The following is a 17899-nucleotide window of genomic DNA, read 5'->3' as shown; positions in this document are numbered from 1 at the left end:
CAGTTTCTTGGATCATTAAAACGTAGCGTGTAGGCAAGGCAGCGCGCCGCGAAGACGCTGGCTGTCATGAAAGACGCTAAGTGTGAAATCATGCCTCTCCTTTTGTGGAGCAGGCTATTTTTGTAATGCAGCGGGTGTCTTGCTTAAAACGCTTCAGTTATCGTGAGATCATTGTGCCCTTGCTGTTGAAGCCCCGGCAGCTCCGGAGTAAACCCCGTTTTTCATTCTCCAGTAATAAACGTGAGGCAAGGGATGACATCTTCCTAGAAATACTCTGCAGGATGTTTGCAAGATTGGGAAATTGCGGTGTTGCTGTTTGCTCTAGTTGAAGTCATGTCAGTGTTTTCGTGCTGAAAACTCATTTTCAGAGACTTTGGAACTGTCGCTAAACTTGTGCATATTTTAATTCGGTATTCAGGGGCTCGAGCTAGAAACAAGTCGTTTTTTTCAGGCTGGGAATTGTCCGAGATTCTGCTGTAGGTGGTGGAATGCTCTGCAGTTTGAAGAGGGTGGTGGTGCTTGGGTAAATTGACTTCTTCAGGTATGTAAATACCAAAATTTAAGGTAGTTGCGTTTGATGAGAAGGGTAGAATAAAATGACAAGCTTGCCTGTTAAGCTGTTGTCTACGGGGCTGTTGTAGCGATGGCCCGAGACCGGTGTTTTTGGTGTCTTTACATCTGACAGATAGAAATAAAATTCCACTTCAGATGTGGGCTTGTTCTTTCAAAAGCCTGTTGTTGCCTTTTGTATCCACCCGCCTGCCCCCGGTCACTGGGATCTGGGCATTTGTGCAGCAAAATGGATCGGTGTTGTACTTCCCTGCGGTGTATTGAACCTGTGCTTTCAGCATCGTTTTTCACATTTGACCCTCCGGCTTCAAAGGCTGTTCTGAAGGTGCTCTGCAAGAAATGGAAGGAAGCCGTGAGTAATTGGAAAAGTAGAGGATTCAAAAACCAGGATCGTGGGTCTAGTTTTCGTGTTAGTTTGCTCTGTAATACTGAACGAGCCGTTCAAACAAATGTACGCCAGTACACTGAGCTGTCCAGTGGGCAAGAAAGGTCCCTAGTGATTTTGGAGACAGGGTGATTGTCAGGGTATTTAGAGGTGTTTTGCAGAAATGCTCCACAGAAGCAGAGTGTGCATTTCCGGGTAATGATGGGCAACTCGGCTGGGTAATCAGTGCTTGAACAACTAAATTTTTTGAAAACTTCTGCAGTTGTGAGGATTGGATGGGAAAGGAGCACACAGAAGGTGCACGGCTGATGCACGTGCTGACAGATCCCGACTGGTTAATCATCAGCAATTGTTTATGCCCAGATCTCTCACACTGGCGAGCAGTGCGAGGACAGGTATTCCTAGTCCTTTTCTGACCCGGAGGCATATCTTGAACATGTGTTGGTATTAATGTCGTGCACGGTGTCAGGGTGCGTGGGTGATGTAGGTGGGAAGCACTCCTTCCCTCTTAGCTTACTGTCCTTCATTTTGCAGCAAGGAAACATTGTCTGTTCGCTCTTCTGTGCTGGGCATGAAGGAAAGTTAGAGTTAGCACCTGAGTTGCTAGCTGAGAGTAATGGTCCAAATCCTAATAAACAGGCACTGACGGTGCTTCTAATACAAGGAGGTTCTGGTAAATCTTCAACATTGTAGAAAGCCTCAGAGACTCATTGTAATTAATGAGTTTAATAAAATCCCCGTACTGTATACCAGACTTGCATATCTCTTTCTCTGTGCGCGTAATTAATGACAAAGAGAGCTGAAAATAAAACACTGTGTGGATAATCTGTAGTGTGGAATATGTGACAGAAGTTGCTTGCCTTTGCTTATTTTAAAACTTTCATTGCTTGATTTTCTGTTCTGAAGTGCAGTAGCTATCTTTCTTAACAAGGCTGCAGTGTGATTGCCAATTAATTATTTTCCTTAAGGTTTTCTCTCAAATATCACCAGCCATGAAAAAAAAAATTAACAATCACTTTTTTTTGTTTTAAAAATCCAAGAAGAATAAAAAGAGATGCTTTCTTATTGGGTGCTTGTGATACTCTTTTTGGTGAGAACTTCACATACGCAGAGATAAAGAGGAGTCCTCTTAAAGCGTAGCTAAGAGACATTTATGGCACTAAGCTGAAAAATGAGATGTGTAACATTAATATATGCGAAGTAATCATTTCGGTAGTAATGACATTTTCATGTAATAAACTGTTGGTGTAAATAGAATAGCGTTTATTGTGTGACGTGAACAGTCTCTTGTGATTTTAATTTAGTTAGTATGAACATCCTTTATATATTCAAATCAAAATGTACGTGCTGTTTTACTCAAAAGAATGCTCTTTGAATGGCTTCTCAGTTTACAAGTTGCATGAACCTACCTGTAGTGTTTAGCACATCTGACTTACATTTTGAAGGCATGCATGCTTCCTTCTTTTACCTCTGGGTCTGAATTTCCATCCCGTTTCATTTTGGGTGCGATGGTTGTGTATTAGTGGTTTCTGGGTTGAACTGTGCTGGAGAAATAATACCAGTCATTTCATTAATGTGTTGAAAAAAATTTGGATTTGAACTTAAAGCTTTCTCTAAGTCCGAGTTAGTCCTGCTGTTTTCAGAGTTCCTCCTGACTACAGATGCTTTAAGAGAATGTAGAAGAGAGTCTTTCTGACATTGCTGTTCTTTACTGATATTTGAGCAGGTGCCTAAATGATTTTGTTGTAGTAGCTGAATGGACAGTAGATTTCTAACCCCACTAACTCCCAAAGGTTTTCCAGAATAGTGCTCAAACTACTTATTCAGCTTTTTACAAAAAATGGTCATCATTCCTTTACATTCAGCCAAAAGACATTAACCTTGGCAGCTGCCTGAATATTACGCATTCATTTGAAGCTTGCTTCAAGAAGATGTAAAATGTATGAATATAGCCAGCTGAGTTGCAATGTGTTCATTTTGCTTTTTAGTTAGGCAGAAACATCTTTGTAGTGGATTGAAAAGAGCAGTACTTACAGTGCCACTCTTGGACTATGAATTATAATTTTAAAGCAGGCAAGTAGTGGAATGCATACAAATGCCTTTATGGTCAGCGATGGACTCAAGGCTCCCGAGTTACTAGAACTAATAGTATTGATCAAAGAGCAACCACGTGTTCAGAACAAGTAAATAAAAAGAAATGAGGGAATAAGTTCAGGAAAACCTTTATGCTAAAAGTTTACATGTACGACAGAACTTTAATCCATCAGAAATCAGTCTGGGAAGACTCCTCTGCTTGATTGTATTGATCTTTATGCAGAAAGAGCCACAGCAACAACCTGAAGAACACCAGCTGCACTGCACTGGCATCTCAGCAGATCGATAGATGTGTCCCTGTTTGGCTTGAAACAGGTTGCCTGCAAAGAGCTCCTAATGTGGTGGGGGCTGAACTGCAGCTTCTGCGTGCAGCCTCTCCACACATAACCCCTCATTCCTCCCAGATCTCCTCAGCCTCTGCTTTCCCTTTGCTGTTTACACCTGCTTGGTGCAAGCCTCCCCTCAGAGCAAGTGGGGACACTTTAGATTCAGTGCTTCAAAGGAAGAAGAGAAGGAGGTGGTGGTGGCTGCGGGGACAAGAGGCACCGGCAGCTGAGGTACCCCCTTTTCTTCTTTTTAGTGTGAAAGGTGACCTAAAAGGGTCAGATCCTCCCGGATTTATTCCCAAGACCTACAATTTGCATACAACTTTTTCTGCTTTTATATCAACTGAACAAGATGTTTGAAAAGCTTTTAGGAACAAAAAACCTGGGAATTTCCAGTTTATCCCTAGTAGTGGAAATGGAAGCTGGAAGCTTATGGTTTAGCTCCCGAGCTTTGAAAACACTCAGCCGGGCTGTGATGGGTAGGTGGGTTTTGGTGCATAGGTTCAAAAGGAGTCTCCTCGCTAAGAAAAACAGGAACTGTTTACTGCTTGTCACAGTGCAGGGCTTCTGGGCTGTGGAGCAGCAATTTTGTTTTTTGAAAAGAGGAGAAGCAGTTACGTCTGTTTAAATAAACAAAATGACCCTTGAGACTTAATTATAGCTACTTATTATAGCTGACATCCACTGAGGGTTTCTTCTTTTCTTTATTAGTGATCGCTTTAAAATTTAAACCTGAACTAGGAAAACAGGAACTGTAGGTGTGGAGGTTTTCCTTTACCACGATTTGCATGCAGCCTGTTTTTTATTTAGCGGGTAGGTGTGTTCAGCGTATGTGAGAGCAATTGAACATGTCAGCAGTTTCCTACAAGCTGCTCTTGCTGACTCACGTGTCTGGTGCAGCTTGGAGCTACCCTCGCTATAAACTATCCACAATAGGAGGCGCAGGCAGAGAGGCCGTCAGTGCTGAGCCGTTGTTCAAAGGTTATTTTCAGTTCTCTGGTCACTGCTTTGCTGTGGTTTTCTTCCCCAGTAATATCAAAATCCACTATGTCATTTTGCCAGGCTGCTGTTCTGCTGGGTGCACAGCATAAAGCAGAAATTTGTTACACCGCTGTGGAAGTTGTGCTCGAAGTGCATCTAGATGTTATGGATGTTCAGCAGGACTAAACCTCTGGGGCTTATTTTGTTTCTTTTTTTGTGAATGGGACATTGAACAAAAAAAAAAATCCCCTCAAGCATTGTTCCCAATTTGGATGTGGCAAGTCCAGGGTATTAATTGTATTTTCCCTTGCCAATTGCAAACTGTACAGTCTCCTACCCTCCACCCCTTTTAATGGGAGAAATCTTTAAAGCCAGCAAGGAATTCTGATTAAACTTTAAAAATCTGAGTTTAGCGATCTTTAAGAAATAGCAAAATTCTGAAAATTAATCTGTTTTTTATCTCCTGTGTGGCAATATCACTGGCTGTTAGCATGAAAGGATTCCTTCATTTGCATCAAGATAAAAACTTACACTCTTCTACAACTGCTGCTTTATTTACAGACTCTATTCTGATTACTCATAAGGATCCTAAAATGATAGCTTGTGCTGACTGATGATTTTTTAACTGATCATCTTGTTGTGGTTTTTATCTTCCCTCCTTTCTTCTTCCCTTCTTAGTCCATCACAAAAGCCTTTGCAGAAGCAGAGTGAATTATCCATCTGCAGTTGCGGATTTTCTGTCACAGCGTTGAGATTCATAGTTGTCTTTTGTGTATTTTTCTTCTTTTGTGGAATGGAATGAAAAATAAGCAATCTCTAAATGTGTGAAAAAAATCAGCTGGTATAAAATAGGTTTTAATAACAATAAGGTGAGCTCTTGTCACTTGTTTTGGTTTTAGTCAACTACTTCGACCAGTAATGAATAGAAAACCACATTGAGAGCTTTGTAACACATGAAGAAAATGGGTGTTCTTGGTTTCCGCCAATACAAATGACTCATCATATCAGTAGGGTTTCTACTTCTAATAATAAAACTGTGGAAGACCTTTAAAACGTGTGGTTTTGGCCCCTAGGCTTAGTGAAAGGTTGGAAAATATTAGTTTGAGCTTTTTTTAATATTTTAACTTATGGAAGCTTTAGTGATTTGATGTGCAACAGTGAAAGATCTCATACCCTCAAAAAAAATGTAATTGTACCCCTGCTTGTGGTGCTAAAATCTTCCCCTCTCCTGTCTCCTCAGTGTTTCACGTTTCACCGCAGTGAGTACTGCCGACGCTTAGCCTCGATGTCAGAGATGCACATCTGGAAAATATAATCTATTTATGTCGAGTGGGGGAAGACTTGGCACACTACTTTGTCTTGCTGAGCTGCTGTTATCCACCTCTCTTCCACTCCAGTAAAGAGAGGACAGTAAGATTGCTGAGTGACCTGTGTTGCTGTTTGAGCTGGGGTCAGAGGACCTGGAGAGGGAAGTAAACATAAAATAGGAGTTGAAGAATAAACTACAACTGCAGGATGTGTCTGTCATTATCTAGGAGGAAATGCACATCTTCCAGTACTGAAAGTGATACTGAAAAAAGGGCAAATCAGAAAGTGATCTATTAAATTCTTCTCTTTCTCTTTTTTTTTTTTTTTTTAAAGTAATAGTTTTCAAATGTGCTGGCATCCTTTTACCTATGAGGCTGAAATCTTTTTGTAAAGGCTGCCTCGTGTTCAGTGCAATGAAGTAACCCCTAACACATACTGCATTTTGTTTGAAACCATACCGTGTAGAATGCAAAGTTATTTTGTTTTCACAGAAGCAGAACATGCCCTCCATGATGTTAGAGTATATAAAATTTTAATTCTTCTGTGCAAGGTATTTTACTTTTGATGATGTCCAATCAGTGTTGCCTAATCTGCTGCATTAATGTGTAGTGTTGCTGCTTGCTTTCAAGTTTCCTGTTTTAGATTTAAAGAGTATAAATGAGGCAGAGCTAGTCTTCTCTTCCCTGTTAGAGTGAAAATTCCAACATTTATGAAACCTCTGTGTTTACTTTCTCTGTTACTGCAATATTTATACAAGTACGTTATTCCTTATAAGGATGTGATGGTTCTTTGTTTCTTATTATTCTATTTTAAAAGCAGAGTGTGCTTTTCACAAAATCCATTCTGTGGTAGATCCTCAGTAAATCTAAACCTATCCCAGCTCCCTTGGTGTCAGTGAGCATATTTTACCACTAAATATTTAAATATATTTATGTAGTTAATTTGGATTGTGCTGAAATACCTCAGATGTATTTTCTAATTTCATGTATAACCAGACTGTGATGGAGAATCTTTGTCTTGTAGGTTCTTACTGGGAGAGGCGCACTAAAAATAGAGGCGCAGAAGCCTGTGGATATATAACTTTGAAACGTGAAAATCCAGTTGTTTGTTACATGGCAACAATAAGAGAGATTTTACTATTTTCAGATTGGTATAGCGGAAAAGGCCAACTTCAGGGATTTATTTATGGACGGTTCTTACTGAAGTACACAGAAGGATAATCAGTGAAATACTGCAATATACTGTGTCAGTGGTTAGTCAGAGTTCAAGAGGACATAGATTCAGCGCTCTGATTTCAGCTTGTCTTTAGAAAATCTTGCCATCAGAAGTGTCGTGAGGGTTGGATCGTGACAAATGAATGACGCATCTAAATCTCATCATGTTCTGAGCTCTGCTGACTCGGAAACAGGATTTTTGTCCAAAATCATTGAGGGCTGACCTTTCAAGGGCAACAGACACTATTGCTACTGAATTTTGAGATGCTGATTCTGGTCTGCATCATCTCCTCCTCTTTCCTTGTGCTTATCCTGGCACCTGTCTCATCCCACAGTGGGCCAGCCCTGATTGCTAAATTGGCAGAAGATTATTCACTGTATGTGTAGGGTTAATTTTCTGCTGGTTGAGTTTATTGCAGTGTCTGTCAAGGACCTGGGTAAGGGATGAAATGATACCAGAATTTGATGAAAGACCTAGAGCTGACCATGGGATGCCTGGCCACCAAAGCACGATGACCATCACACTATCATAGCACCATGCCCCATCTTCTGAAGGTCACTGTTGCCTTGCTTTTTCAATGTGGTGCTACTGCAGAAAACCATTAGGAGCCAGTGCCCAGCCTAACCTGTAGCTTGGCAGTAAGGGCTTGTCGCCAGAGCATGAGAGGTTTGGGCCATTTGATTCTGGCTTGAGTTTGCAACAGACAATTGGGAGAAAAGTTAGAGGAAAACAGAACTCAGTAAAGCAAGTCTTCTGTGTTAACAAAATGCAAAAATACTATCTTTTGAAAATATTCGAATAATTGTTATTTACGCCTTATTCCGGTTGCTTCTGGTCTGATGTGACCTGGTTGCATCACCTATCTCCCAGCTGTGATAAGCTCTTGTGAATTTAAATTTTAAACCTAAGTTGCAGCTGAGGAGATGAACAGACCAGATGACTCTGGGGAGTTCTTTGATCCAGGTCATTCTGCAATCCTAGACCCTCAGGTCTTCCTTGCAACCTTTTATCACTCTGGGGATGATGGCAAGCATGTGCACTTAGAGATGTTGAGTAACGGGTTCAGCAGATGATCAGAACAGCACTGATCAACTTGAATTCAGTCGGGTGAGGGACGGAGTCAAATCTCTTCCTTTGTAATGAGAGGGTGAAGTTGGGAGTTGGTAACCTGTCATTCTGCTGGGTGCAGCACTGGAGGTTCTCCTTGGCCATGTGCTTGTTGGACTTTGCTGAGGTATGTCAGTGAGCTAACATGAATCTAAAACTCATGGTAAATTATAAAATTGTTGCATCATTTGTTATAGTTGGAAGTTCAGTGCAAATACAAGCATTCTGCAAGGAAATTTTTTTGTTTGTCTTTTTTCCCTTCTTGTTCCTCTTCATTTTGTCGTATTATTAGTCTAAAAGTAGAGTCAGTGATTCATTCAGTAATCTGTTTCTTGGACAGTTAGTCATCTGCCAATTTGTGTTAACTTTCCACTTTGTTCAGAAAGTGAGTAATGCTTAATCCACTAACCACCAAATTCCAAGCTTAAAGAGCTGTGAGCATCATTCGAATAGTCTCCAAACTTTCTCTTGAAAATTTTTACCATTCCTTAAGATCAAAGTAAGGAAGGTCTGGCATGCGGTGTGGTACAGCTACAGTCCAATTGTTTTGTCTAGTCCCAGTTATTAAAGCAAAACACAAGGTTGCAAATGTAATCCACAAGTTCTGTTGTTCACTAACCCGTGTATTGCTTAATCAGTGTAATGCTTTTTGTTTTTCTTTGCAGCTCCTACTTTCAAGGGATAAATACTGCCTCCTTATTTCCCTGGATCCCTCCCTGCCCAGACTGCCATGACTTTTGTTAATTTATGTTGTTACCTACCTCAATAATTTGTGATGCTATCAAGACTAATTTAGTGAAGATAGCTTGCAAGGAAGGCTGGAATTGGTATTAGCTGCCTGCTGCAAATATTTCTGGTGCTTTCCATGATTCTTTTTGGTGGAGAAAAAAAAAAGATTTTGCTGTTGAAACGTTATCTATATAGAACTTGAAGCTATAAAGCCTTCCTATAGCGATCAGGTAGATATTTTGATCTTAAGGTGATGCCAGTCATTTCTGAAGATGAACATAGTACTTGTTTGAATCACTTGAGAATTTTTTAACTAGTTTTTCTTTCTTATGGAAACTGGAGTAGCGTAGAGTTACAAGGTCAGTAATGTCACAGGAGAACTTTATAGGACCAAAGTCTTTACAGTCTGCTCTAAAATAACATGAAAGGGCCGACTACTGTGCTCAGCAGCAAAGGAATTCAAAGTACAGGAGAGACTTGAGTGCTACGGAGAGGATGTGTGTGCACAGCAGGTAGGGTGAGGTGGGGGTGATAAACATGGGTACCAAAAGTGGTTTGCTTGGCCCCACACTTCCCTTGTTCCTTCCGCAGGTACCTGTCATCCTCCCCCCCTTCCTCTGCAACTTCAGTCCATTTCTTGCAGCAAAGTCGTCATCTCTGTGTGTGATTATCCTGTGGTGCAGGTGGTTTTAGGGTGTCTCTGGTGCCACAGTACCATAAACGGGGAGTGCAAAAGCCAGCCTTTGGTTGTAGGGTCAGCGGGCAGCCTGTAGCTGCCTCCTGCTGCAGCGTAACGGGGTCAAAGCAGAAGTCTCTCTTGCTCTGCTGTTGTCAGAGTAAGAAGGAATATGATTTGGTCTTCAGGAAAATGGGGAAATGGATCTTCCCCTACATTCCTAGAATCCAGTTCTAGAATGTGTAAATACCCAAAATGTCCTGGTGTCCATGTTTCAGTGTGAAGAATATGGCTTCTGAAAGTTTTTTTCCTTGCAGACTGACTTTGCACACCAGCGAGCTTGAATAGTTTGGTTAAGCTTTGGTCAAACAGCGTACTGGGCATGCTAATTTGAACACCAGCCTTTGAGATTTGCCCATCCTGATTACATGCAGATTTTCCAACATCAGCAGTGTTAGTTAATGCACTTGCCTCTTCAGACTGATTGCAACTATCATACTTCAAAAATTACTTGTTTCTGGCTCAGTCTTAGGTTCAGCTGTTGAGCTTTACTTTTCAGGAGCGATGCTGGATCAGAATTTGAAAATTTCTTGGATATATCATCTTCTCAGTTGGCTCAAGTGTGAGCGGAGCTTTCACCTGCTTTTGGTTGAAAGGCATCCGGGAGCCAACCTGTATGGGTGCTGCTCCCCTGCATGATGTCAAAGAAAAAAATGGAACCACGTGGGATTACATATGGAGGGACCCAAAAGCTGTACCAGAATAGCCCGAGAAACTCTGTCTGTAACATTAGCATATTATGAAATTGTTCTCTTGTTTTCCAAAATAAAAGTTTCCACATTTCTAGGAGGCATTGAACCAACAGAGCGGCTCTGCTGCCTGCTGCAGCCCCATGCAGTTGGTGGTGCGGGTAGTTGTGCCCGCACCTTTCCTGCGCTCAGCGGAGAGGGAGCTGCTGATGGGCGCCCGGTCAGCAGAGCCATCAGCTTCCAAACCCCCTCTGCTCTCCCCCACTCCACACAGGATGTCTGTGCCCACACCAGCGTTGCTTTTAGATTTAAACTGTCAGAGCATTACAAAGAAGCTTGCCTCCTTGCTAGTTTTGCTGAAGGGAGAGAAGAGCAAGGGCTGATTTTGGTAGTGCAGCTATCAGTTAGGTTTGGTGCACTCTGTGTGTGTGTGTGAGACATCACTGCCTGAAGTTGGTTTGGGTTTTGATTTTTTTGTCAAGGAAGTAATCTACCCAGAAGTGAGAATTGCTGCTGTTTTGTTGGATTGTGAGGAATGGCTTTGCTTCCAGCCTTTTGTTCCTGACCTCTGACAGTGCTGTGTAACAGACCTTGAGTGTTGAACTGAGGCTGGAGGAGACTGGCACCTGCCTTTCACAGGGCTGTGCAGCGTTTGGGGGATTGCTTAATTGCTGGGTTTGGGACTTCGCGTTTCAGGTCACCTGGCTAGGGCAGAGGAGGCTGCAGGATTTATGTCCGTACTTGGTCTAACACCTGGCACAGTTGCTGCTTTAGCTGGTTAAGACACTATGGGGTGAAGGAGAGATGACCACACACTCGAGACCTTCTAGATGTTGAAACCCAGGTAAGGTTAGTGTTGACTGTTGCAGAGCTGAAATCATATTCAGATCATTTTTATCCGAGGAAAATTATTTTTTTTGTCCTTGCCTACCTTCGATTTGTTTCCTGACTGTAAAGTTTAGGACATTCCCATGAAGACAGGCACACTGTGCGGAGAGGCACCTGGGGAGGCGCAGCTGGGTGAGGGTTCTCCCAGGTATTTATATGGGGTGTCTCCTGCCCCGACTCACTCTGCAGGTGCACTGCTCAGTCAGTTAAAGAAACCGCAAGTTGAAATGATTGCCAGGGTGAAACAGTTTACAAATAGCTTTTCAGTGTTTGTTTTTATTTTTAACTCCTTCCCCACCCATAGGCCCCTCCCCATGCTTATTGGTGAGGCTGAAACGGCTCAAGGAGGGGAAGTCATTGTTGCAGAATATGCACAGCACCCCAGGAGTTTCCAGAGGACCCGCTAGCTTTCCTAACAGCAGAGATCCTGCATCTCTTCCTTCCCTAATCCCCACTTGTTCCCTTCTGTTCTTTTCTTATTTTGGGTTTATTGGGGTAAAACTTCTTTTTCTGTGGTTGCTGGGGTTTTGGGGGTGAGTGTTGGCTTTTCTTAAGGGGCTGACAACTGATGAAGATACAGATCACAACGTATTTGAAGCTGGTGGAGGCAGGGTGCCCTTCTGGCACCTGCGAGGAGAAACCCTAAGCCAGATCCTGCTGCCTGGTTGCCAGCTCCTGGTGTCCCCAGCAGTGTTGTCCCTGTGGCTGGGCATCTACTCTCAGGCATTAGGCATGTGCCCTTTTTGCCCTAATTTTAGCTTATCGTGCAGAAGTAATTTCAACCATGTCGCCGCATCTGAGCACAATAGGAAATTTAGATATTTCTTGGCTTTTTTAAAAATTTATTTTCCTAACCCATGTTCAATTGCTTATGGAAAATTCTGATCAAAAGGGTGAAATATCTTTGCTGAGTTTTTAATCTCAAAACCACAGGTCCCAGTACCCAGGACGCACTAGTGTTAATGCCGTGCTTACAGCCTTTTTCCAGCACTGTGTAGGTGTGGATAAGTGCGTGGTGGGGAGAAAGGGAAAGGGCACAAATGGGATGGAGTGGTCGGTCTTGCCCCTTGGGCTGTTTTCTGGTTTGTTTTTTTAAATTAAAGAGAAAAAAATAAGAAAGCCTGGCTGCCTGCAAAGTAGGTTTATCATTGCAGAAAGACTCGACGCTGGTACTTCATGTATGTATTTTCACACGTGTGCCGATGGCTGCGTGCGTACTTTGCGGCTGGCTCAGCGTAGCTGGAAAGTATGTGGGAGCGTGTCTGCTTCCTCCGAGGCTGCTACAGGTGGTCAGGGGAGGGCGGGGGGCGGAGGAGGAGATGCTCGGGGTGAGGTACGACACCCACTTCCTCTGGCATGTGTTGTCGTGTGCTCACACCCGCTGCCTCGCCGACAGCCAGGCGGCTGCTAGGTCGCGCCTGCGGTACTTCGTCTTTGCTCTTACTGATTTGCTGTTGTAGGTTTATGACTAAGGTTGTGGTTGAATATGCCCTTTTTAGGTATGCAAAGTGTTTAAAATTATCTAGTGTTGCATTTCTTCTTTTTTCTTCTTTTTTTTTTTTTCTGTTTTGCCATGGCCTTTTCTACCTTTAAAAGTTTCCACAACTTTTAGAAGGCAAGAAGCATAACATTATTTTGAAAGAAAAGGTTTTTCCTGATAATAACTTGTCAGCTACGAGTAGGCATTTTTTGCCTTTCAAAGGTCACTTTTTGAGATTAAATAATTTCATAGCCTTTAAGGTTTAAATTTCTAATAAAAACTGTTGGTGAGCCTTAAAACTAAATAAAAAGAAAGCTTAAATACCTGGAATTTGTGAGGAAACTCTCTCTCTTTAGACAGGATGCCTTTCTTCTGCAGCCATACCCCAAGAAGCTTGGTGTTAACATTTTCAAATAGAGATTCATTTCCTTGTACTTTTGAAATTTTTACTTGAGGTCCTGTGAATTTTCCTTAACTATTCAGGTACTGCTTAATGCCTCAGATATTTGTTGAGTGTATTGCATACATGTTCATATTCCCTTAAGTTTCAAATGAAATGCTGTAGCCTAGCAAGCTACACTCTTCACCATTAGTATGGTGGCATAAAATTGCACGTGCTGTTTTGGGGAGGAGGTGGGAATGGAAGGGAGTGGACCTATACTTATACGTACATCTCATTGATGTAACACTCATCTCTCTTAGTAGATTAGTACCTACTTACTACCTTGGTTGGTTTGGTTTTTTTTTTTCAGTTAATGTCCTGTTCTGCCATGAAGTGAGAGAGAGTTTACCTACTTACTCCTTTTCTTACTGAAGAAAAGGGTGTTTTCCCCGTGGAGGTACCTAGAATATCTGGCATCATCTTGTGGTTGACAGGAGCTCCAATGCTCAGAGGAGCTTGAGCAAGTTGAGCTGTCAAATGTAGCTATTAGATATCAGGCAGAGGTGTAGAGCAATCTTTCTGATGTTAGTGCCACCTAGTATCTCGTTGCTAATTGAGACTGCAACTAAGGAACCTAACAGTACTAGACTGTGTTTGACACTTTTGAAAACCATATACGACCAGTGTGGAAGTGTTAAGGCTTGATACATGTTTTGAAAAGGAGGAACTGCAGGGAAATCTAATGCCCCACAGATAGGTAGCAAGATAGGTGAATGATTAGCAAAGTCATATAGAATAAAATTGATTTAATTTGGGAAAAGGTGCTGAAAGTCTCATAGCACTTTGGCTCAAGTTCATCTTCTGCAGAAGGACTGCCTAGCTGTTGTTTCTTGTGTATTACTTGCTTTGGACTTGAGGTGGCTAGTCTTCGTAATGTTGCAGTCCACTTGCCAAAATCCTTGTATAGATCAGGTCTCTCAGGCATCACTCCTCGAGTGCTGCAGGAGCTCTAGGAACAGCTCAAGTAGAAAGGTGTCAGTCCTCCTCTGGACGATTTGTTTCTCAGTGCTGCCTTGCAGCTGCCTTGCTGGTGGTTCTGGGTGCTCTAGCTCCTGTGGGCTTCACCCATCTCATCGCCGGCGAGGTGATGGACAGTCCCATCACCAGCAGAGCCCTTGCACCTCTTGGGTGATGCAGACCATGGGAATGATCCCTGAATTGCTCAGGAGGCGAAGACTGGACACCCTGTTTTAGGGACTGTTTGCAAAAGGAACAAAATGAGGACGGTTGAGTTGAAATAGCTGTAAATGTTGTGTGCAGCTGCCAGGGTGGAACTATTGGATTAGAAAATGAGAGAGAAGGTGGTGCAAAGCCAAAAAGCAGCTGAGGGAAAAAAAAATAAGCAAAGAGTAAAATATGAGAAGACAGACAAAGTCCTGTCCTCTGTCACGTTGGAAAGGGACATATAATTAAAACTCCCGTATCAGAGTAGGTGATGTAGGAATTAAAATGCATAAATTAAAACTGTTACAAGTTGCTGCTTTCTATGCAACCTCACTTCAGAATTAATTCTACCCAAAAAAGAGCTGCTTGCATACAGGAAACCATGTTTTTGACTGGAAGATACAGTAAAAGGCAGGGTGGGGCATACATGTGCTTTATTCTATGAAAGCAAAAGGAGATGTTATGCAGAGCATCATGACTGAATCCATGTTAACTTCTCTCCCTTTTTCAAAATGAATTGAGAAGGTATTGTGCTCTCAAGATACAGCACTGTTGAACAGTTGTGAGAGTTACAGTGTGCCATTTAAACTCTGCTATTTTACCACGCATTTGGTGTAAAAGGGACTTAACAGTTACAGGGAGTTTTAAAACACTTGAGTGCCCAAAACAACACAAGTATTTAGTTCAGCACACAGAACTTGCGTGCTGACCAGAGGCACATGGCAAATAAAATTCTAACTTACTTTATTTTTTTTAGATGTCTTGCTGGTAGACATAAATGAAGCAGATCAAGATCTCACCGTGGTTGCAAGCTGTGGCAGAAAAATTAGCACCACACTTTCCAGTGGAAGCAGAACAAAAATGTAAAGTCTGCCAATTAAATTGGAAACAGCTCTTAATTTCCCCTCTCCTCCTCCTCCCCAAAAGGATGAATGGCTTACTCTTCTGGATGGAACTTTGTGTAATGACTCATAGTTTTATATGGATTTGTGTGAATATGTAGGTGAGGGAGACGCTGGTATCTGAGAAACTATATATAGTGTCTAGAAGTGTCCTGGAACACACAATAAATGAACGTTTGATCTACTTGCTGAATTAATGGAAACATAAATGCAGAATATCTTCCTCACTTTACTACCTCTCCTCCCAGTTGTACTCGGCAGATACAAAGGAGAGGCTTATGATGAGCAGAGAATGTGCCTGTATTAATAACTGAATTAGTCACTAAAATAAGGGTATCCCCTTGGCCTTGTCTGAAATATGCATGGATGCATGGACAAGGCACCAGGACCCAGCAGCCTGACAATGCAGACATCATCAGTGAGCATGCAAAGTTTCTGTGGTACCCTTTGTGAGGTGGTTATTGTTCCAGTAGGCTTCCTGCAGGGATAGAAAGGCCCTTCCACCTCTTTACTCCTTGTGTCTTTGGTCTGATGATGATGGTCCATGCCTTTATACAGGCAGCAGCCAGAGATAAGTGCATCACACACCTTGCTCTTCTGGTGGCACCTTAACATGCCTTGTGTTAGAGTGTGTCACCATAGTACCTGCTGCTGTAAAGCCTTAGGTAGGGCAGCCGTATTTGTGCTGGGCTAAGCCAAAATCTCAATGGCTCTGCAGTCATCTGTAGCTGGTAACTTAAGTTGAAAGTGTGGATTCACATGGGGCTTCTCCAGAGGATCGCAGAGTTTTCCATCTCAAGGTTCCCGTTTCATTCTTTCCTCTACAACCATTTACTATGCATCCATTTGCACCAGAATAGCTATTAATAGCAGGACTAAGGAAGTCCTCCTGTACTCTGCACTGGTGAGGCTGCACCTTGAATACTGTGTTTGGTTTTGGGCCTCGCTACAAGACAGACATTAGGTGCTGGAGCGTGTCCAAAGAACAACAAAGCTGGTGAAGGGTCTAGAGCACAAGTCTTATAAGGAGCAGCTGAGGGAACTGGGGTTGTTTAGCCTGCAGAAAAGGAGGCTGAGGGGAGATGGTATCACTGTCTACAACTACTTGAAAGGAGGTTGTAACAAGGTGGGTGCTGGTCTCTTCTCCCAAGTAACAAGCAATAGGACAAGAGGAAATGGCCTCAAGTTGTGTCAGGGGAGGTTTGGATGGGATATTAGGAAAAATTTCTTCACTGAAAGGGTTGTCAAGCACTTCAGCAGGCTGCCCAGGGAAGTGATTGAGTCACCATTCCTGGAGGTATTTAGAAGACATGTAGATGTGGCACTTAGGGACATGGTTTAGTGGTGGACTTGGCGGTGTTAGGTTAATAGTTGGACTCGATCTTAAAGGTCTTTTTCAACCTAAATGATTCTGTGACTTTAATAAAACCCTTATCAATGAAACATTCAGGTTGGAGGGAGAAAGGACAACTTTTTAAAAAGATTTGTTTAAACTCTACTATTTCACTGTGGTGTTCATAAGCAAGGGTACAGGAATTCAAAGTGGAAAAAGGGGTCAGTGAATTGTGGTAGAGAAGAAATGGGATCAAGGATACAGGGGAAGATGGAAACATGTTGAGTTGGCAGTGCTGCAGATACACATAGTGGGGTCTGCACCCTTCAGTGTTGCTTCTCTTCTTAGTCTGCAGCAATGCTGTTTGCTGCCCAGGAAAAATGGTCTTTTATGTAGAATCTCCATTAAGGGCAAAAAGGAAAGAGAAAACTGTTCTTACATCCTTGTATGACAGTTGTACCTTAAAAATAGGCCTTATGTAAGGAACTGCCCACTTTGAGCAGTTGTCCAAAAATCTGATGTAGTTGGGTCCTCCTTTTTAGATTGTTCACCACAGCTTACTTTACCATTTAATTGTAGGGATCTTATTTTTGCATCTCAGACTTGCAAACATGTATTGTGGTAGCATAACGGTTACTACATAGGAAGACTGAAAATCCTGATGTCAGTCCTGAGCTCCTGGCCTCTGCTTTTCCCTGGGAATGTGTTACTGGTCTCTTCTGGAAAGACCCTGGCCTGTGGAGTCTCCTCAGTTCTGTGTAGGAGAAAACTGGTTTTCCCTTCAAGCAAGATGCCCTGCAAGGCTTACTCTCAGGGTGCCATGATACCCTGGGAATATGTTCTGGAGAAGGAGAAATCCATTTACATTAAAAACACAAAACCAGCAACAACAGAAGAAAAGCAGCTGCTTCTTATATAAGTGAGGGGGAATCCCACTGTCTTTGGAGAAGTAGACTTATTTGGTCATGTGCAGTATCTCAGACCCCCCACCATCAGATGTCAAGGAGGTCTGACTGCCATTTTAAAACTAGCACCTGGTGTGGATAGCATTATACTAAAATCTTATTGCCTAGAAACCCAAACATGGAGAAGCCGAGAATTCATGTCATCTGGTGTAATTTCTTGAAAATCCATTAAAACTCCAGTGTTTATCTTGGATCCCCAATGCAAGGCACAGGAGAGAGCAGTGAGGGTATTTTATGATTAATGAGCCTGTCTGGATATGCATCTCATGCCTCTTGGCATTTAGTAGTCTTGGTGACCTAGCTTTTTATTTCATTTTTCTCTGGATGGCATTCTCATCAGTAGTCTTCTGAGATGCAAGAATCTACCCTCAACCAGTGGGTTTTCTGTTGGCTGTGAGGATGTGGGCCAGTGTACTATCCTTGGACTCCACCAGTCAAGTAGGTTAGTGTTTCTGTCCCATTCCTACTATCACTTCTTTTGTTATCTGCTTTGGCACAAAACAATTCCTACAATTCATAAAGCCATCACCCTTACCTTGAAAACAGGATCCAGTTAAGATGGGGAGCAGTGTTAAACTGAAATTG

The 17899-nt window shown here is 42.4% G+C and overlaps 1 protein-coding gene across 4 annotated transcripts in view; it reads left to right on the top strand.

Annotated features, from left to right (window-relative positions):
* The first annotated feature begins 449 nt into the window (after positions 1–449).
* The window catches only part of BACH2 (BTB domain and CNC homolog 2), a 190638-nt gene continuing 173188 nt past the window's right edge, over positions 450–17899 (top strand). For 3 of the 4 annotated variants that reach the window (XM_026845579.1, XM_026845575.1, XM_026845578.1), the window contains exon 1: positions 450–541. The gene's annotated coding sequence lies outside the window, so the exon portion shown is untranslated. Of the gene's footprint in view, positions 542–10935; positions 10990–17899 lie in introns of those variants that run through there. The other variant, XM_026845576.1, reaches the window with a different exon arrangement.

Source organism: Athene cunicularia (genome assembly GCF_003259725.1).
Source record: "Athene cunicularia isolate RWA chromosome 3 unlocalized genomic scaffold, athCun1 chr3_part1, whole genome shotgun sequence".
Lineage (NCBI taxonomy): Eukaryota > Metazoa > Chordata > Aves > Strigiformes > Strigidae > Athene > Athene cunicularia.
This window is presented reverse-complemented; position numbering and strand designations above follow the sequence as displayed.